Raw genomic sequence first — 22979 nt, forward strand, 5'->3', positions numbered from 1 at the left:
TGATGCACTCTCTGCGGCGCTTTTCCTCCTGATGATATATCTCCCCAATGATGGTAGCACCGAATCCCATTCTGTGCATTCAGCTTCTCTTCTCGCCCGCTCAGCATCAAACACATGGAGTTCCTCATCTGTATGCTCTGGCTCAAACAGGTATGGCTCTGGGTCTGTGTCCGCTACAAGAAACTCTTTAAAATCGTGTTCAAAGTCGTCCATTGCAGCTACTATAGTCCGGAGATATTGCTAGGCTAAATAAACAGCTGAGCTCTGTTTACAGGCTACGCTGTCAGTCAGTGTGCGGGCTGGAGATTGGTGGAGCAGAGAGGGGAGGGGGTACCCGCTTGGTATTGTGAACGAGAATGTGTGTTTGGAGTGTGTGTGTTACGCTAGAAAAGTCAGAGTTTGGGAGGGAGTCTTTTACCCCCTGGAGTGTTAACAGAGTTTTTGGAGTGCTCAAATAAACTGGCCTTTTTCCCGAACGCTACTCTGGTCTCCTGCTCTTGAGTGATTCATTACAATATCGTAACATGGCTTAGATTTTTAAATAAACAATAACCTCGTCGCTAGATAGACCTACTCCTGAAAAACTCGTGTCTGCGCAAGGCTTTTTGTCCCTACCAGGCCACCGTCATTTACCCGACGGGAGGGGTGAGCGAGTGAGCCCTTCAATCTAGAATTTGACCACTGATGTCACTGTTTTCAACGGTTTTCAACCCATTTTAGACAGTGACCCTTTAAATAACGGGATCCATTAACTCTGTTAACTGTTAACAGCAGCTCAACAATTAGTCCTTCATCTCGGACAAACAGTGGTTTCAAAACTGCGCTATTACCTGTAGCCAACGGGTCAGTTTGCTTTGCAGAGGAGGAGACCTCGACTGATAAATTGCCCATAAAATCACATTAACAACATACCGAAGGCATCCTTAAACTTCACTGTTTGACCTCCGTGGTCCTCTCCGCTCCTCTCACCCACACTTGAGCACCAGTTCTGGGATACACAGTGTCGGCCGGCCTGACCTCCACGGTCCTCTCCGCTCATCTCAGCCACACTTGAGCATCCGTCAAGGCCGCAGAGGTCAGGCCCGGACGGGACCATAGGTGAGTGGATCCCAAGTCTCGAGCCCTGCCCAGGACCACGGGTGGCAGCTCCGGGCACTTCCACTTTTAACCCAAAACGAGTGCTCACGATAACCAGATACGCAGATAACATCAACTAGGGAAAATAAAATGAAAACACCACAGTTTTAGCCTGTTAGCTAACATGAGCTAAACTAGCTATGAGCTAACGAAAGATAACGTTAGCTGGTGGGGACATGTGCTATATACACCCAGTCGTGCCTCACCACTCACCAGGAACCTCTTTTAATGGTCACAGAATAAATAACATAGCTATTTTCTGCCAATTTATTCCAGTTAGCTTACCTGAAACCAACTGCGGTGAGATGCTGTGTCCCATGTCCCAGTTCCAAACAAACACCATGGAGATGAAACATGGTATCTGAGTGCGAGCACACAGTTTAAGCAGAAACAGAGTAGATCCAAGCGCAAGCAGAGGCTATTTGAGTGCGAGGGCAGGATTTTTGAACGTGAAATTGGTTGCAGCCTTATTTTCAAGGTCTGGATGTGACCGAGGATGAGACACCTCCACCTGGAGTAACGTTAGTATCCAGCTGGGCTTTATCTAGAGCTCGCAAGATATATTTCGGCCGCGCTTTGGAAAGCAGAGCTAACATGGCAGCACACCGGTAAGGTAAGACAACTCGTTTACATATCGTTTTCTATATGATCTCTGACATTTATCTCAACGATATGAGGCGTCTTTGTGGAAAAAAAGCTTGTTTAGTGGACTATCTTTGCACTTGAAGTATGCCCGTTCACTTACGTTTCAACAGGTCTGACACTACTATGCGCCCCGGCTGTATCTAGGCTAACGGCTAACATGCTAACTATTATTTTTATGTCACTAGTTACTTGAAACAAATTTAGGACGATAGGAGACAGGTTGAAATAAACCGAAATTTCCTTTTAATGGGTGGCAACTGACTGTGGACAAGTCAATATTTTGGAAGACTCGTGGCTTAGTGACGTCCTCAGATTGACATGTTGTGAACATTCAAATGCCTTACCGTCGCTTGGAGCACATACAAGATCTGTATGTATCAGAGAAAGCAACAAAACGTAAGGTTACATGTGTAACCCTGGTTCTCTGAGTGAAGAGGCTTTCCCTCCACCTAGAGATATATTTTATTTAGATTTAGATTTAGATTTAGATTTAGATTTGGATTTAGATTGAAGATTTTAGAACCCTTGGGTCAGGTGACATGGATAATTTCTTTGAGACAATCCACCTGTGGACGTGGCTGACAGCCTATAAACCCCTGTCAACTACGCCCCCAGTGATCTAGATCTGATGGAATGAATCCCAGAGCGGCCTCGAGGTGGAGGGAAAGCCTCTTCACTCAGAGAACCAGGGTTACACATGTAATCTCATGTTCTCTATCATTCTAGGCTTCCCTTCCACCCAGAGATATATTGTATAAGTCACACCGCAAGGGGATAGAGCAGCATCAACTTCGAATGAGACGTCCCCGCCACCCAAGTGCTCTACCAAATACACCGTGTGCCAAATGAACTATATACAAATGTACACTACATACACATCCCCCGGCTAGCCAGCTCCGCAAGATGCTGTTGCCACAAGCCCTGGCACCAGATGCTACCTAGGCCACATGGCCCCACAAGATGCAAAGGCCCAAGTAAAAGAGGGGGGGGGAGAGGCCACTCCGGCAAGCCACCCAGACTGGCCCGACAAAGAGACAAAATGTCATTACCGTTGGGCTAAGCCAAGCACCGGCTCCCCGTACACTGTGCCTGCAGCCACATTCAGCTAATAGAATCTCGCAAACCTGGATGGGGCGGACCAGGTAGCTGCTGTGCAAATCTCACTAAGAGAAGCACCGCGCCACAGCGCCCAAGAAGTAGCCATGCCCCGGGTCGAATGTGCCCGCACCCCAGACGGGAAGGGCACCCCTGCCCAACATATGCCTGCTGGATAGTTCCCACAATCCAGTGCGAAAGACGGGCCTTGGACAGCGGCTGACCCCGGAGGTCCGGCCTAAAACAGACGAACAGCTGATCTGTCTGCCTATAGTACCGTGTCCGCTGTAAATACACCCTTACGCCCTGACTGGGCACACAAGCAACTGCCTACAATGTCCCTCCTCCGTTGATTCGGAGAAGAGAGACCGTACCACCATGTCCTGCCTTGGCTGAGAAGGAGACAGAACCTTAGGAAAAAAAGCAGGGTTTGGACGTAGGACCACCCCTGCCCCCTCCGGCAAGCACCTGCACAGATGCTCATGCACAGAGAGAGCATGGAGCTCCCCCACCCCCTTGGCTGTTGCCAGTGCCAATAAAAGAGCAAACTTAAAAGGACAACCATTTCAGGTCCACTGACTCCAAAGGCTCAAATGGACGTACCCCAAAAGCCCTAACGACCAGCTCCAAATCCAGAGTGGGACAGATGGTCTGGAACGCAGGCCAGCATGCCTCCTAGCACCCTTAAGGAACTGGAAAACCGCTTGTCTGCCTCTCCAGGTAACTGGTAGCTTCCCATCCGAGCTGCCTTAATTGCCGCAACCGTACCCCTGAGAGTTGAAGGCAACTTCCCAGCATCCAAAAGCCCCTGAAGGTACTGCAGGATAGTTGAGGCTGAGCAAGTCAGTGGATCAGCATGGCGCCCCCCACACCATGTTGCAAGGGCCCTAAACCTGTACGTGTAGAGCGTTCTCTTGGATGATGCACGAGCCTCCTGCAGTGTATGGACTACTGAAGGAGAAAACCCCATAGCTAACAAGTCAGACCCCTCAGGGGCCACGCCCACAACCTGAGCCCTTGGGGAAAGGGATGAACCAGAGTCCCCTGAGCCTGGGACAGCAGGTCCTGACATACAGGGAGCTCCCACGGAGTCCCATCCAGCAACGTTGGGATGTCTGAGAACCAGGTCATGTGTGGCCAATATGGGGCCACCAGAATCAGCCTCATCCCTCCCATCCGTACCCTCCGCAGAAGGGATGGAAGAAGGACAAATGGAGGAAAGCCGTACAGCAGGATGCATGGCCATGGGTGAGCCAGAGCATCCATTCTGAGAGGAGGATTGTCTCCCCCTAGGGAGAAGAAGAGGGTACAATGGGTTGTTTCCCGTGATGCGAACAGGTTGACCTTTGCACGTCCGTAGCGGAGCCAAATCTCCCTCACCATCTGAGGGTGTAGTCTCCAACCCCCTGGGTCTGGACCTCCTCTGGACACTGGCTGCATGTGTAGGAGAGCCAAAGGGACTGCCTGGACTGAAGACGCCATCAGGCCCAGAAGGCGGAGACACTGTCTCCATGTGACCCTGGCCCCCAGCCTGAATGGAGAGAGACCAGACCTGAGAGACAGTTGCCTCTTCTCTGTCAGAGACGGTACACCGTTTTTTTTTTCCCCGTTAAAGGTTTTTTTTGGGGGAGGGATGTCGTATGCTGTAAAGCCCTGTGAGGCAAATTGTGATTTGTGATATTGGGCTTTATAAATAAAATTGATTGATTGATTGACCAGCCTGGGAATCTATAACTAGGCCCAGGAACTGCATCTCTTGAGACGGCTCCAGCCTGCTCTTCTCCAGGTTGAGATGCAGGGCCAGGTGCTGAACGTGGTCTGGAACAGTCAGATGCGCCCGGCACTGAGCCTCCAAATGCGCACACAGGAGCCAATCGTCTAATTAATTCAATATTTGTATCTCCTTTTTCCTTAGAGGCCCCAGAACCGCCTCCATGCACATTGTGAAGGTGCGCGGAGCCAGAGAGATGCCGAACGGTAGGACTTTGAACTCATACTCTCTGCTGTCAAACACAAAGCGAAGAAAATGCCAATGTTTGTTCCAGATTGGAATCTGAAAGTAGGCATCTTTCAGATCTATCCTCATGAACCAGTCCCCTTTGTTGACGGACACTCTCACCAGGGAATCGTCAACATTTTGCAGGGCAGCCGCCTGAGATGCCGGTTCAGACCCCTGAGGTCTAAAATGGGTCGCAATTTCCCACCCCTCTTGGGGATGAGAAAATAGCAAGAGTAAAACCCAGCTTGCCTGTTGCCACAAGGTACTTTCCTGATGGCCCTTTTTGCCAACAGTGCACGAACCTCGGTCTGTAGAACTGCTTTTCACTCTGCGTCCATCACCGTGAACACTGTTGGTGTCATTAAGGTTGGGGGACGCCGAGCAAACTGAATACGATATCCCTGGGTCATGGTCGAAACCACCCAGGGGCTCGCATTCGTTGACTTCCAGGCTGCCACTCGAGCCTGGGCTTGCTGAAGGCTGGCTGGGTGTGATCTGGTGTCAGGAAGAAGACGGAGGCTTAGGCTTACCTCCGCCTCTGCCCACTTTGCCTTTGGCGGCTTCTCTGGTAGCACTGGCACGACCACGGCGAGCATCCAGAGTAGCCCTCAGGTCACCAGGCCCCCAACCTGATCCAAGTGCCTGTGTGGGGCCCTCAACCCTCTTACCCCCAGACTGACCAGACCGCCTGGGCTTGGCCTTGGGGGTCAGTGCACCAGAAACCTCTTTAGCACAATGGCAGGCCTCCTGTGCTTGTTGCAAAAGAGTAGTGGCACCAGGCCCAAACATGGCCGTTGGTACGACCGGCAACTTCAGGAGGGCCCCTTTGTCCTCTGACTGCAGCATTGATCTGGATTGTATCTCCGAAATAAGATGGACATCAGCCCCAGTACTCAGCTGACGTACAAACTTCCGCTGGTACAGTGTTAAGATGGACCTGATATTCGCCAGTTAAGTCTGAGCCGCCATAGACCTGTGCAGTCTGGCCAGTGAAGCAAACAGCATTCTGCTGTCCCCTGATGGAGTAGCTGGCCCTAGCATGGTGCTGGTCGGAAATAAGAGGGCAGACACTGACTGGTCTCGCTGAGGCAAAGAACCACAGCCCACCTTCTCCTTATCCTGCATGGCAGACATCCGTCTGGTGGTAGCAGTAAAGGAGAGTTTCGCCGTGGGATTCTCAAACGTCTTGTGCATTAGGTCTTCCAAGTCTGGGAGGAGAGGGACTGCAAAAAGCACCTCTGGATCAGGGAGATCATCATCATCGAAGCGTGAGGGGGGAGGAGCTTTACCCAACACTGGTCCAAGCCCCAGAGCCTGAGAGGCCCTTTCAATCAAGCTTCTGAATTGCTGGCGCTTACTCTCTTTGGCCTCACTCTCCTCCATCATCCCCTCAGCATCTGCATCATCTGACAGCCCTAACACATCAACTTCCTCCTCCATGTCCTCCTGGTCATCAGCTTCAAGACTGCTGATTCTGATTCTGTCCCCAGGCAAAAAGGACCTGAAAGGGGACTCAGGGTGGGAAACAACAAAGGAGCTGCCAACGAAATCCTCCCTCCTGAGGCGCTTAGACCGCTGGGGCACTGCGGATGGTGTAGCTTCTCCTCGCCCCCACCTACCCTTCGCCCTAAACACAAAGTCGAGCCTCTAAGGACCGTAATGGCAAAATAGAACAATTCATACAGAAGGATGGATTGTCGACTGCTGCAGCAGAATGTTCCTCCCGCAAACAATCCACACACACATCATGCCCATCCTCAGTGGGCAACTGAACTCCACACATCATACAAAAATGGTCTATTGATGCCATATCTCCCAAGTCTCACGATAGTCCCGCCCTCGGGAGATCACTACGCAGAAGTGTTTGATCGCATGGAAGCTGCTTTCTCAGCACGTCTCCTGAACCCTAACCCGGCAACACTGTGGGATTGTGGAATGTATTGTGCATGATTGGTGCAACATCAAACGAAGGGCCGGGCAGCAGCCCTAATAACCCACAAACTCCTTCTCGACGCCCCAGCAGACAAAGAAGAGAGTTCTGTGTCAGTAACATGAAGAAAATCCCCGCACGGAGATAACACGCTCGACACCGGGCGTGACCAAAGCCCCACGCTACCAACAAACTCACGGATCTTTCTCCCCTCGCCCCAAACAGGACTGGGACAAAGACCCTAATGTTATCTGGCACGGAAGCCTCTCCACAGAGACAATATGCCAACACAGAGATTGCGACAGCCAGGACGTTATATGCGATTACAAGGCATAACACAGCCATCGTGAGAGGCGATCACCCTCTCTCAAACCCTGTGAGTGGCACAGACTGTGTATTTATCACCTTGATAAACGAAAAACAGAGATATAATTGTCTCAAAGAAGCGACACATGCCATGCTGTTCTAAGTGGAATCAGAAAAATCGTGGTTGACAGGGGTTTATATAGGATGTCAGCCACGTCCACAGGTGGATTGTCTTAAAGAAATGCTCCACGTCACCTGACCCAAGGGTTCATGTCTCTAAAAGAGAGAACTGGAATTTCTGAAGAGTGCAAATGCTGTCATTTTATTCCCAATTAAGACAATATGGTGAGAATTGCTTTACCTTGTTAATTTGGCCTTAAATAGTGTTTTGAAATGCACAACAATGGAATTGAAAACATGGAATAAAAATGCAATTAATCCAGATAAACTATTGAAATCCATAAACTTATCACAATTTTTTTTTAAATTACACACACACACACATATATATATATATATATATATATATGTATATAAATATACATATACACTGAACAAAAATATAAACGCAACACTTTTGTTTTTGCTCCCATTTTTCATGAGCTGAACTCAAAGATCTAAAACATTTTCTATATACACAAAAGACCATTTCTCACAAATATTGTTCACAAATCTGTCTAAATCTGTGTTAGTGAGCACTTCTCCTTTGCCGAGATAATCCATCCCACCTCACAGGTGTGGCATATCAAGATGCTGATTAGACAGCATGAATATTGCACAGGTGTGCCTTAGGCTGGCCACAATAAAAGGCCACTCTGAAATGTGCAGTTTTGCTTTATTGGGGGGGTCTGGGGGGGTCAGAAAACCAGTCAGTATCTGGTGTGACCACCATTTGCCTCACGCAGTGCAACACATCTCCTTCGCATAGAGTTGATCAGGTTGTTGATTGTGGCCTGTGGAATGTTGGTCCACTCCTCTTCAATGGCTGTGCGAAGTTGCTGGATATTGGCAGGAACTGGAACACGCTGTCGTATACGCCGATCCAGAGCATCCCAAACATGCTCAATGGGTGACATGTCCGGTGAGTATGCTGGCCATGCAAGAACTGGGATGTTTTCAGCTTCCAGGAATTGTGTACAGATCCTTGCAACATGGGGCCGTGCATTATCATGCTGCAACATGAGGTGATGGTCGTGGATGAATGGCACAACAATGGGCCTCAGGATCTCGTCACGGTATCTCTGTGCATTCAAAATGCCATCAATAAAATGCACCTGTGTTCGTTGTCCATAACATACGCCTGCCCATACCATAACCCCACCGCCACCATGGGCCACTCGATCCACAACGTTGACATCAGCAAACCGCTCACCCACACGACGGCACACACACTGTCTACCATCTGCCCTGAACAGTGAAAACCGGGATTCATCCGTGAAGAGAACACCTCTCCAGCGTGCCAGACGCCATCGAATGTGAGCATTTGCCCACTCAAGTCGGTTACGAACTGCAGTCAGGTCGAGACCCCGATGAGGACGACGAGCATGCAGATGAGTTTCCCTGAGACGGTTTCTGACAGTTTGTGCAGAAATTCTTTGGTTATGCAAACCGATTGTTGCAGCAGCTGTCCGGGTGGCTGGTCTCAGACGATCTTGGAGGTGAACATGCTAGAAGTGGAGGTCCTGGGCTGGTGTGGTTACACGTGGTCTGCGGTTGTGAGGCCGGTTGGATGTACTGCCAAATTGTCTGAAACGCCTTTGGAGATGGCTTATGGTAGAGAAATGAACATTCAATTCACGGGCAACAGCTCTGTGGACATTCCTGCAGTCAGCACGCCAATTGCACGCTCCCTCAAAACTTGCGACATCTGTGGCATTGTGCTGTGTGATAAAACTGAACATTTTAGAGTGGCCTTTTATTGTGGCCAGCCTAAGGCACACCTGTGCAATATTCATTGTAGCCTGTAGCTCTAACTGCCTCTCTGTGGGCCGCGCTCAGGTGTGTGCGCTTGTGCGAGACTGTGAGACATCGGCACCGCCTTCATGTGTGTTCACGTGCTTTCGCTGGTCTCGCGCGCAAGCGCGCACGTGAGCTCGATGTACACAGAAGCAGCTAGAGCTACAGGTTACAATGAGGCTTAAAACAGAGTTTAAATAATGTTCTCCCAAACAACTTTTTATGTCGGGGCTTCAGGACACTTGGATCACTACGCACGAGCAGTATGGAAATATTCTGTTGTTTCAATTATGTGTTTTTTGGACGTTTTAATCTGGAGCGACCAGCCTCCTTTAGGTGCGGTTTTGTTGATAGCCCCATCTCTGCAAGGGATGTGAGGACTCTAAAACTTCACCTGAGCCTCCCTCTGCATATGGGTGAGTAGATAATGGCTGAATTGTCATTTTTGGGTGCACTATCCTTTTAATGCTGAAAACACCTTTAACTGCACCAAATAATGATGTCACAGTGTTATTACACAGCTTTGAGTACTCTTTTTTTTTTTTTTTTTTACATCACTGCAGAGAGGTTGGAAATTAAACCAGTGAAGGTCAGCAAAAACATGATTTTTCTGTTAAAATGTGTATGAAGTGCAAAACCCTGAACAAGTGAGGTTTGTCTTAAGGAAAAATAGTCATGCTGCTTCATGGCCCATAGACAAAGTGGATCATAGGTTTATTTGCTTTAAAACATTCAGATGAAGTTGTTGAGATGAATTTAAGAGTAATAACATTTAATGGTGTATGGGTATGACAGTTAAAGCATGATGCAAATACAGTTCACAAGCAGTTCTATGATAAGTCATAATTTTGACTGACATTGAATGCCACTCCCCTGAACATAATATGTAAATAAGCCCAGAATAATAAATCTACTCTGAAGATACTGCTCAGCATGAAAGAGGCCAAGGAGCCCCATCAGTGCAGATGCACAAACAGATGCACAGGATTAACAGGCATGGTGTGAAACATATGAGCACTAAAATCAACCTTTGAATCTGTATGTAGAAAACTTATACTGATGCGTTTTATTTTCTAACTGTAAGGCAAATGTTACCTCAGTAGTAAGATCATTTATGCATGGAAACCACATTCTTTCTCAACAGGTCTGATGATCTCTGTAATGAATCTACAAATGTATCTGGCATAACAGCAGTCATAACTTCATATGTATTATGTGTCTTTGTTGGCTGTTTATCATTTCTTATAATGTGTGGAAACCTTCTGTTAATAATCTCTATCATATACTTCAAACAGCTCCACACTCCTACAAACTACCTCATCCTCTCTCTGGCTGTGGCGGACCTGCTTGTTGGTGTTGTAGTTTTGCCTTTTAGCACAATACTGGCTGTAAGCTCATGTTGGCATCTTGAAGGTTTGCTCTGTAAAGTCCGACGCTGCTTTGATATATTTCTGTGCACATCTTCTGTTTTGAACCTGTGCTTTATTTCTGTTGATAGATATTATGCAGTGTGTCAGCCTCTGAGGTACAGAACTAAAATAACTGTCCATGTTATTGTGATCATGATCCTAGTGAGCTGGACTGTTTCTGCACTAAATGGAATTGGTGTCACAATTCGGGGACTAAAGGTAGAACAATCCAAAAGGTGTGTTTTATTTCAACACACAAATTTAGCAAGTTTAGCAATGGCAACTCTTTTAACGTTTTACCTCCCAGGTATTGTAATCATCACCATCTACCTACAGATTTTTATGGTGTCACAGAGACAGGTACGTAGCATCCAGAACACAACCTGTCAGAACACAAAGTCTGGAGCAACCATCAGTAAGATGGAGAGAAAGGCCACCAAAACTCTGGCTATTGTTATGGGAGTTTTTCTCATGTGTTATACTCCTTTCTTTCTTTGTTTCACCTTTAATCCTCTGACTGATAATGCAATACCAGCCTCTGTGATTGCATCATTTAAATGGCTTGGATGGTCAAATTCAATGCTCAATCCATTTGTCTATGGTTTCTTTTACACCTGGTTTCGAACTTCTTTCAAAATGATAATTTCTGGGAAAATATTTCAAGGTGATTTTACTCATTTTAAACTCTTCTGACTCATTATTGACTTGCTGACATGGATCTAATGATATACTTTTACACTTAATATTAGCATCTCTTTTCCACTTTATAGCATATATTTACATCAAAGTTGTCACTGTCCTAGATATACAGTATCTGCACATACAACTCAGTGTGCAGATTAGCCCCTCAAACTGTATGTATTCTGTGTGAATGTCTGTAAATAAATGTAGGATCCATAATTTCATTGTGTGTTATTTACTGTTTGTATTTCAGAAACACAACATCTCTAAGTTTAATGCAAGAGGACTAGGAATTTTTGACTGACTTTTACTACACAATTAAAAGGAACATCATTTCATTTTGGCTGCAGATGGTAAAGGAATTAAGAAACAGTCATTATTTTAAATGATATTAAGGCAGCGTGACTGCAACGTACTCTCACAGTAAAATCTAAATCAGTAACTTTAGCAGCAACAAGTGTACTGTTCACAGCACTATGAAGATGAAAAAGGATAACTTCTTGGTTTCGTTTTTTCATTATACGTGAAAGGCAAAAGTAAAAAGTGGCTGTCTGTCCCGGTAATGTATTCATAACAAGTCAACAATATATATGTACATACAAATAGATAAAAAATATGTAAATATATAACTTTCACTCATAACTTCATATTATATACACACATACATACACATATATACTATATCAATCAATCAATCAATCAATTTTATTTATAAAACCCAATATCACAAATCACAATTTGCCTCACAGGGCTTTACAGCATACGGCATCCCTCTGTCCTCTGGACCCTCACAGTGGATAAGGAAAAACTCCCAAAAGAAAAAACCTTTAATGGGGAAAAAAATAAACGGTAGAAACCTCAGGAAGAGCAACTGAGGAGGGATCCCTCTTCCAGGACGGACAGACATGCAATAGATGTCGTACAGAACAGATCAGCATAATGAATTAACAGTAATCTGTATGACACAATGAGACAGAAAGAGAGACAGAGAGAGATGCAGGACAGACGGTAATGACAGTAGCTTACAACAACATTAATGAAAGTAATAATATTATAATTATAGTTCTGGCTACTGTGGTACAATATGTTGAAAGTATATATTAATATCTGATAGTATACATGTGTGACAATAGTCATATGTGTATAATAACAGTAGAAGTACATATATATAAATAAATAAACATACATGTACATACAGTATATGTGTAATGGTGGATTGTTATAGCAGTTTGAACATGATGTAACATCAATTCTACTCCTTTAAACAAAATATGCTAATGAGACCAGAATAATTTATTTAATGTGAATATGCCGATCAGCAGCACAGAGGCCAAGGAGACGCATCAGTGCAGATGTACAGACCAGGATTATTAGGCATGGTGTGTAACTGCAAAGTACTGAATAAGATTTTGTGCATCTACATCTCCCGAAGCCCCCCATCCTGCTTGGGGACGAAGAAATATCGGAAGAAATACCCAGCCTGCTGATTCCCAAACTCCACCCCTCTTATTGCATTCTGTTTTTATTTATATTTCACACAGCAACCCAACTTTTTTGGAATAAGGGTTGTTATACAATTTAATTAATATTTAATTACATGGGGCACCATTCCCTAAAAAAGAAAAAATATTTATCCATTCATTCATTCTCATAAAATATATTAGACGATAATTTTGGAACTTTGATTTATAATTAGATTTATAACTATAGCCAAAATTACCATATCAAAAGTAAAGATTGAAGAATTTGGGAGTTCTTATCATAGATGGGGATGAGGATTCATTCATTCATGATTCCAAAGGTCACAATAAAGAAAGCAAAACTACTACACATAATATATCCCAATGTATCTGAACTAGTGCCACCATAAGAGTGTGGGTGTGTATATGTTTGTGTGTGTAAGAGAGAGAGACAAAAAGTCTATATGTCTGTGGGTGTCAGTGTGAACACACAAAGACAAAATTGCTCCCTGAGTTCACAATGTCTAAGAACAATAGAGCATATGATAGTGGAACCTAGAAGTCTACTCTCTGCGTGTGTAGCTAGGTGTAAAAGCTAAATTAGAATATGTGTGTGATCCAAGTTGTATTGACGTGCCAACCTGATCTCACAGAAAAAAGTGAAATGACTACGACCTCTTAACACCCCATTCCGTGGTGGCAGCAATAAATAAATAAGAAGAAAAAAATAAGGCTGAGCACGGAAGAACCAGAGAGGAAACGCCATCACATGGAGCCGTCCGCCCCCGGCAACCCGGCCACCCTCCACTCCACCAGGGGAGAGGGGACCCCAAGCCAGCACCACAGAACCAGCGGCCGCCCCCCATGCTAAAAGTAAATATATTAATAGGCTAAATAGTATCTAAGCAATAATGAAGTGTCTAAACAATAATAAATAGTATCTAAGTTATCTATTAGGCTACCATTCCACTCTGTAAATAGATTTTAAAATTTCAATATAATTTTAATATTATTTTTGCTTATTTCATTATTGTTATTATTGATTTTACTTTTTAGTAGTATTGTATTGTCTGAGGATGACTCATTTTAGTAAATATCTACAGTAAAAAAGAAAAAAACAAGCAAAGAAACAAACAAAAATCATTTTATACACTGGGCCTTCAAAGTGCTCTCTGAAACTACACCTGGCATGGCTTGTGTCCAAAAAATGAAAAAATCAAAACTTTGTCGTAGAGCTAAACCAAATACATCATTGGAAAGGTCTCAACCTGGAGAGTAACATATGTCAGTATTAAGATTCTGCATGGCTCCTGCTTTCAGCCACTGACCTTTGAACCTTGACCTCAGTGCATGTTTGAAGGCTTATAACTCAGCAACAAAAGGGGGTACAGACATGGGACCAACTGTTATAGAGAGCTCTTGACCTCAACTATGATGTGAGTGTAGTCAACAACTGGGGGTGCTGTCAGATATAGGTAAAATATGGATAAAATTAATTTTCACCCATTTAGAAATTAGATATGTAAAATCTGATTACACAAGTGTGTTTACCATCCCCTTAAAGTCCACAGTGTACTCTCAATTCAGTTTTTACAACTTCCAAATCTAAGAAAAACACTTATATTTTTTAAAAACTACAATTCCCTAGGAATGCAGCTTGATACATATCAGCAACATAGTTGTAGTTCTTCTGATTTGCAAAGTAGGGTTCTAAATAGGGTTGTAAAAAGATATATCTACCCAATATATCTAATATCTAGTAAAGCCGAACTAGTTATTACACTGCACGTAGATGAACTATGTTAAGAAAAAGTAAAGGTGTCGGCTAATTTTTCGATATTTTAACTAATACGCTAGAAACAGCGTTTTTGGGACGATAGGTTTTTTGCGGCTTGTTGTAAAATAGAGTCGTAAAAACATACATCTATTGAATATATCAAATGTCTAGTAAAGCCGAACTAGTAATGACACTGCACCTAAATGAAATATGTTAAGAAAAAGTAGGGATGATGGTTAATTTCAGATATTTTAGCAAGTTCTCTAGTTTTTGGGACTCCGGTTGTAGAGTTGTCAAATAGTGTTGTAAAAAAGTAAATCTACTGAATATATCAAATATCTAGTACAGCCGAACTATCATGTTATTAGCATTATTATTATTATTATTATTATTATTATCATTGGTTTTGGGAAATTATAACAGAGGAATATATTTGCTGTTTTAATATGAGAGGGAGAACTGCTGACCCAAACAGGGGACATCATCGGGCGGTGGAAGGAGCACTTTGAGGACGTCCTGAACCTGGCTATCACGTCCACTGAGAACGAGGCAGAGCCTGAAGACTCTGGGAAACTCTCGCCTATATCCCTGGCAGAAGTTGCTGAGGTAGTTAAAAAGCTCCCCAGTGGCAAAGCGCCAGGTGTGGATGAGATTCGCCCTGAGATGCTGAAGGCTCTGGGCACTGTTGGGCTGTCTTGGCGGACACGCCTTTTCAGTGTCGCGTGGAGGTCGAGTACGGTTCCTGCAGAGTGGCAGACCGGGGTGGTGGTCCCCATCTTCAAAAAAGGGGACCGGAGGGTATGCACCAACTATCGGGGTATCACACTGCTCAGCCTCCCGGGTAAAGTTTACTCCATGGTGCTGGAAAGGAGGCTCCGACCGATTGTCAAACCTCAGATTCAGGGGGAGCAATGCGGATTCCGTCCTGGCCGTGGAACAGTGGACCAGCTCTTTACCCTTGCGAGGCTGCTGGAAGGGTCGTGGGAGTTTGGCCATCCAGTCTACATGTGCTTTGTGGACCTGGAGAAGGCTTACGACCGCGTCCCTCAGGGGGTCTTGTGGGGGGTACTATGGGAGTATGGGGTGCCAGGTTCGCTGCTACGAGCCATCCGGTCCCTGTATGACCAAAGTAAGACTGTGTCCTCTCCGCATACTTGGTGTAAAGTCGAACACGTTCTCGGTGGGTGTTGGCCTCTGCCAAGGTTGTCCCTTGTCACCAATCCTTTTGTTTGTGACCTTCATGTACAGGATTTTGAGGCGCAGCTGGGGGGGAAGAAGGAGTCCGGTTTGGGGACGTCAGAATTGCATCTCTGCTTATCGCAGATGATGTGGTTCTGTTGGCTCCATCACACCTTGACCTCCAGTGTGAAGCAGTTGGGATGGGAGTCAGCACCTCCAAGTCTGAGGCCATGGTTCTCTGTCGGAAACCAGTGGATTGCCCTCTCCGGGTTGGGGGAGAGTTACTGCCCCAAGCGAGGGAGTTCAAGTATTTTGGGTTCTTGTTCACGAGTGAGGGTAGAATGGAGCATGAGATAGATCGGCGGGTCGGTGCGGCTTCTGCAGTGATGCGGGCGCTGCTCCAGTCCCTCGTGGTGAAGAGGGAGCTGAGCCGGAAAGCAAAGCTTTCAATTAACTGGTCCATCTACGTCCCAACCCTCACCTATGGTCATGAACTCTGGGTAGTGACCGAAAGAATGAGATAGGGAATTGTTATGTGATAACAGGTGCAGGACGAGTGTCGGCCCAAACTCTGCTACCAGCCAAATCGTTGCCTAAAATGAAATTCACACCTTCAATAGGTAATGCTGGACGCACACCAACAGCTATCTCCTTATCCACCGGCTCACAGTCACACTTTACAGTCTTACACCTTTTTGCTCAAGGGTAAGTAATTATATATACTATCAACCAAAATAAGTAGGTTATATTAATATTAAATTGAGTTTTCTTTTGACCTGATGAAGTTCTGTACTACATTTGCAGAAGAGGACAAGATAAGGAAGAACACCTTGCAAAGGTAGTATCAGCTGCTGAGGCAAATTAAATCTTCCAAGAATTTAATTGTAGCAGCCTTGGTGCGCACTGTAGTGTGGAGAAAACGCACCATGCCGTGATCAGCTGCTATTACTGGCCTGTTATGGAAGCTGACATTTGCAAATGGGTAAGTTAAAATGGTCATCCAAATTTACCTCAGCTTTATAGCTTACTTGAAGGCCTACTCTATAATTAACTGAATTTAATCAAAACACATATGTGCTATATCATTCATTCACTGTGTCAGCTTGACTGAGGCATATGATATACAGTAATGTGAATATAATTTGGCTTCAGGTCGCTCAGTGTCCAGATTGCCAGGGAAAGCAGGCTAGAGTCAGTATAACCCAATAGAGGTAATAAAAATAATAATACATTTTATTTATAATCAGGGTCGTGCCGCCCATAGGGCAGGTTAGGCAAATGCTATAGGCGCCAGCATGCCAGATAGCTCCAGGGAGTGAGGTGGGTTTTTGTTTTTGTTTTTTCTTCCCCATTCTATTCGAAAAATTAGACAAGAATACACTACAAAACAACAACAGTACATATAGCCATACGTCTTTAAATAATAATGAAATAATATTTCTAATTTAAATTTCTGCCTGCTTGGCAGCCTTCTGCCTCTCTGGCAGGCAGCATCAATTTCGCCACGGTCCCTAACCGCGCGTCCCTCCCTCCTCCCCCCGCTACCTGCCGTCTTCTGTAATGTGATGCTGCTGAGTGACAAACTGACAGTCAGGTGCCATCGTCATGAAAAGGCAAAAGCCCTCTGGGGCGCAGTACAAAAAAAAAGAAAAGAAGAGGAGGAGAGAAGTGAAGAGACCGAGGTAATGATGTGATGTGATGAAACACTTCATTTAAAATGGTAGAAACACAACGTAAGTTACAGTTACTTAAGCACTTGCAAGCTAACGTCAGCTCATTAGCCGCTAATGATTAGCGGTTAGGCTACTACTACATAACGTCGATGTTACTGCGACATCATTAGCCACTTGTTTTAGGAATACTTTAAGCATTCAGCTAGAGTTAATGTCAGTTAATGTTGCTCCCATCTTAGAGAAAGTTGGAAAGAAAGACTCAAAGTGTTTGGGGGAATGAATAAGCAACATAATTGAATATATTGGCCTATCTTTTCTTTTAATGTTTAGTGTGCTGCTGCACAAACCACTAACTGTTTACCAACCAGGCATATATTCATATACTGTATATTTATGTTTTCCAATTTTCAGATTTGTGCAATTTGTGATGTTACAGTTGCATTTTCTTTTTATATTTTTGGCTGTTTGCTGTGTTTAAAATGTCATTAGATCAAGGCAGGCTGTAATGTTAGGTGCTATTATGGTTATGCCATGATGGTTTCACAATCAACAGCTATTTGATTAATATATTGTAAAAGCCCAGTTTGTCAAATATACGTATCTCCTCTTTTTAGACGCACTTCTGAAGTATTTGTCCCCCACCTCTGCAAATCCTGGGCCTACTAATGAAACTGTAGCCACCTCATCCACCTCAGCACCAAGTGATGCAGCCAAATTGGTCAGGCACGGCCCTGTTTATAATGCCCTTTTCATCAAAAGATCTCAAAGTGCTACATTTTAAAAACAAAGAAAGATTAAAAAAAGGAATGAAAGAGAATAAAAAAAGATGAGCAGTTATTTAAAAGGTTTTAAACAAAAACATCTAAGGTAAAAAGAAATGTCTTAAGACCTTTTTTTAAAACAGTCAGTGGATTGTGGTGCCCTCAAGGTGTCAGGGAGGGCATTCCACAGACATGGGGCAGCAGCACAGAAGGCCCTATCTCCCATGGTCCAGAGTCTGGTTTTTTGTGCAATGAAATGTTCCATGCTAAGCCAAATGTGCTTACATACCAGCTCTTTCCTATACAGATGTCTAATTGTTATTTAACCCTTTCAGGTAACATAGCCATTTAAGCTGGTCGGCATGGACCTTATCAAACTCACTGTAACAGAGGGTGGTAGTTAATACATTTGTGCAATGGTAGATTATTTCACAAAGTGGGCAGGGGCCTACCCTCTGAAGAGTAAGTCTGCAGAGGAGGTCACCAGTTGTATTCTTGATTTTGTATACAATCAGAGACTGCTTACAGACTAGGGGACAGAGTTCAAAAATTAGGAAGAAGATTCATGAGAAGTATTTATTTCTTAGCAAGCCATACTGTGAATGCTGATTTGTGATTTGTTTTCTGCAAAATAAATTTAAGGTGAATGTCAAATGTGAGGCCCTGGGTATTCAGAGGTGTTTTAATTCTCCTCATCACCCACAAACAAATGACTTAGTTGAGAAACTTAATGGCACCATCTAGAGGTAAGTCACATGAGTTGCCAGGTATCATACACTGACTCAACATGACTGGTATAGACTAAAATAATGACATACAAATGCCTGCTGTTATGTTAAGTAATGTGCATATTTTCATGTCTCTCAACAAACTTGCATGAAAGAACCCCCAAAAATGGGATAAATACCTTCAGGCAACAATGTTTGGCATATAAACCAAACAGCAGCTCACAATTCCCCCCAAGACAGTCTGGCTGCAGACCTCCACTCTCAGGACCCTTCCTTGAAGACCTGCACTGTGAGGTCTCCTCCACTCTCAGGACCGGAAGTTTATTCGAAGCCCTTCAAAATAAAAGCGGGTATACCGGAAGCATGTATTTGTCGTTCCCATGTGAATATACTTTATTTCTTGGGGCTTTATTTTATGTATATAATGTAAATATGTTTTAAAAGCGAGTATACGAGAAGTAGCCTACATATTTTCTAGTTTTCCGTGTGACCATACTTTAATTCTTGGGGCATTATTTTATTTCTAAATATGTAAATATGATTTATGTGTATTCATGTTCAATTAAAAAGATTTTGAAAAAAAAATAGCATGTTTCCAGTTCAAAAATAAAATGCAAGAAAATCAAGACCAAGATAAAAGCCAAACTATATATATGTGTATATATATATATAATGTATGTGTATGTATAAGAAAATACAAAACGGCATGACCAACTAGGGTTATTCTGCTGATAATCAATGCAAACTAGAAGTACAGCTATTGTTATGATCCCCTTAAAACATTATTACCCATTACTGCATTAACTTACTCCAGACAGTATTTTGATTTAACTGGCTAAAAGGACAGCTGTTAGTTTAGTTTGCACTGCATATTCGTTTTGAAACAATACATCTGTGTAAATGCACCCTAATGTATGATGGCATAATGCTTTTACACTCCAACCTATCGCTGACTTTTCTTTGCTTCTATACTATTATTTATCATTGAAAATGTAGCCTCCTGCACTGTTGGACCCATTTACATATTGATTTACTCAATTCTTTTACATAGGCATATATTATTTGTTTACAATTCTTACACCTCATCATAATTTCAATTAGTTGCTTAATATTGTTTGTGCTATGTTCTTACCTTGTGCTGTCGGACCACATTGATTTGCCAATGGAGGATGTAAGGGTTGATTAACTTAGTTTTGTGTATTCAGTTCATTTAATTACTGAATACCTAGTTACATGACCCAGATAGCCAATACCCTCTGTTACAGGAGAAAACAGTAGACACAAAACAAACTTTCAAACTTTTTATTACTCTTTGAACTCACAGTATGCCATGTACCCTCTCTTGTCCATAATTTCCTCACAGAAGAGCCACATATCTTCAATGTTATAAAACAGAAACTTGAAAGGCTCCATAATTAATTCTTTATCGTCGTCATTCACATCCAGGGTGGCATCAAATAGGTTTGCCAGTTGCTGCACAGCCTCCTCAGTACATGTGCCATCCATGCTTAGAATGTCAGGCATCTCCACCCTGGCTGCAAACAGTTGTGGGTTACCCTGCACCCATTCCGCTGCTTTTTTGCAGTGATCCACAATTCGGCCCACCGTATTGGTCTAAAGAAAAAAAAAGTGTCAGCTTTTTGTCAAGGCATGAAAGGTCATCTCACAAAATTTAACAACATGGAACTGGAGATCAGGCCTACCTCTTCTTCAGTTGTCTCCACCTCCTGCACAACTGGAGCAGCCGTTTGGTGACACCTTTTCTTCCTCTCTTCAGCCTAAAAAGTATTATTAAATACAAGCAAAGGTCACAAAGTCAGTTTACGAACCATGTCCTGGGATGGGAAACTTGACATAAGATTGACTGAAAACAACTAACAATGACTGAGAAAAAAGGACTGCAAACTGACCTCAGTCATGTCATCCAATTTTCGCTTCAGTCTAAAAACTGGTGGCACCTCACCTGCCAGAAGGGCTTTTGACATGTCTGTTCAATGGGCAAACTTCTCAAAACAGTTTTACAGCACACAGGGCAATGATAGTGTCCCTGATCTCTGCAGTTCAGTCCACATCTGCAGATAATTTTATCTAGAATAAAATAATGCCAAAAAACATCTTAGATAAGGACCAATGACAAGTACACACTATAAGTACTGTTTATACTCTCTTTCTGGGTGCGAGTATACACACACCCCATATCAGCAACATTCTAAAGTTTTCAACTTTTCACTTAACTTTTCATTTTCTGCTAATCATTTGGCTCACATAACTCATGTAAATTTTGACTTGCAGAGCAGAGAATCTGATTCTTAACTTTTTCTTTTTTGAAAGTGACACTCGATAACCGTTTAGGCAGTGATGGACAGTAACGAAGTACATCTACTTGAGTACTGTACTTAAGTACATTTTTTGAGTATCTGTACTTTACTTGAGTGTTTGTTTTTTTGGGTACTTATGACTTTCACTCCACTACATTTCAAAGACAAATATTGTACTTTTGACTCCACTACATTTTTAGGAAGGCTGTAGTTACTTTTTGACTAAGCACATCTTTGAAGTCAGCTGTTGCTGTTTTTTCTTTTCTAAAATGCAACTGGCCACACGCTGTGTTCCTCACAGAAGGTAACCAACCACAGTACCTGCTCTCAACTGGGAGTGGAAATACGTCATCCAGGTGCGCACTGTAACAAAAGCATGCAAGCTCTCCCTCTTTCATTCAAACGAAAAAACAGTAATGGCAACGGCAGGAGAAAGACAAAATTAAATCTCAAGATCTTATTATAATTATTAATTATTCCAGGTAGGCTTTTAATGTTGGATTGTTATCGGGGTGAAAAATACCACATAATTAATGTACATACTGCCCCTGAAGCCAGAATGAAATCTGTTATTCAACAGACTTGGAGAACTGAGCTGTCCTTTTTGCTTTTGATTGCATTTCTATGCTGAAGTTTTTATAGGTGTTTCTATAGGCTTTGTGTAGCAGAGTGGTTCTACAAGCAAGTCAGTGCATCATTAGGTGGTTTCAGAGAGTTACAAGGTTCTGTAAATGCATCATGAAAACAATACAGCAATGTATTGATATTAGAAAATGTACTTTGTAATTTGTACTTTTGATACTTAAGTATTTTTAAAAGCAAGTACTTTTGAATACTTAAGTATTTTTAAAAGCAAGTACTCTAGTACTTTAACTCGAGTAAAATTTTGACTGAGCAACTTTCACTTGTAGTTGAGTAATATTTGACCAGGAGTATCTATACTTTGACTCAAGTACTGGGGTTGAGTACTTTGTCCACCACTGCGTTTAGGGTACATCATTCCCCTTTTACCAGCTAAACCACAACCTGCCAGAAGTTAGTAGCATTGGCTCATACTTATGAGTACAAACACACAGACAAGTACATTATGCTTACCTTTAAATAAAATGCCACCTTTTTTATGTGCCTCTAAGTGGCTCTGCAGCTTGGACAATTTGGCAGGTTTGAACTTTAGGCACAGTGGACAATGGAATTGTGTGCAGCATGTCTTGCAGCGTTCAATTTTGGGCGTGGTGTCGGCTTTTAGGATCGAAATATGCATCTGTAAGAGACAAATTATGTCGTAATAAGTAAAACAAAATTATACAAAAAATATATGGTGACTCAGTTTTCTTGGTCTTCTAGCAGGAAAATGGCACATTTAAGTGAGCACTATCGCGTGCACAAGACGACTTCAACAACAAATTATTATACAGTGGAAACCACTTCATGTTGTAGTGATCATGGATAACGTTACTTATCAACCGCTTATATGGATCAAAATGCCCGGGACAGAATAATTTCTATGCAAATGCTGTTTGCAAGTTAATCCCATAGATATATCTAAATAATACATAGAGTGCATTTAGAGGCTAATCCTTAAGTTAACCAGGTTAGCGCTAGCCACCGTTAGCCTAACTACGATAACAACGCTACAAACTACCGTAAAGTCCAAAACTCGATTCTTTCAAATTAATATAACTTCACAGGGCGATGTATAGTGTGCAACGTAATGTTCTAGTGAATAAAGGCTGTTTCTGTTTCTTCGTATAACGAAAAGTTGTCACTTGACTTTTACTCACCTTGTTATCGCCACACTTCACAGGGGAAACGATAAATACGTGCTTCCGGTATACTCGCTTTTATTTTTGAAAGCTTCGTATCAACTTCCGGTCCTGAGAGTGGAGGAGACCTCACAGTGCAGGTCTGCAAGGAAGGGTCCTGAG

At 43.2% G+C, this 22979-nt stretch overlaps 1 long non-coding RNA gene and 1 pseudogene across 1 annotated transcript; one reads left to right on the top strand and one right to left on the bottom strand.

The window, feature by feature from the left end:
* Window positions 1-9850: 9850 nt before the first annotated feature.
* LOC126399163 (trace amine-associated receptor 1-like) lies at window positions 9851-11170 on the top strand (annotated as a pseudogene).
* Window positions 11171-20269: 9099 nt separating this feature from the next.
* LOC126398889 (uncharacterized) lies at window positions 20270-22938 on the bottom strand. The gene is made up of 5 exons (XR_007570826.1): window positions 22836-22938; window positions 22150-22315; window positions 20647-20824; window positions 20440-20514; window positions 20270-20350 (listed from the first exon to the last, which is right to left on the bottom strand). It is a non-coding gene; the product is annotated as an uncharacterized LOC126398889 (long non-coding RNA).
* Between the last annotated feature and the right edge of the window lie 41 nt (window positions 22939-22979).

This window comes from Epinephelus moara, chromosome 12, assembly GCF_006386435.1.
Source record: "Epinephelus moara isolate mb chromosome 12, YSFRI_EMoa_1.0, whole genome shotgun sequence".
In the NCBI taxonomy this organism is placed as follows: Eukaryota; Metazoa; Chordata; class Actinopteri; order Perciformes; family Serranidae; genus Epinephelus; species Epinephelus moara.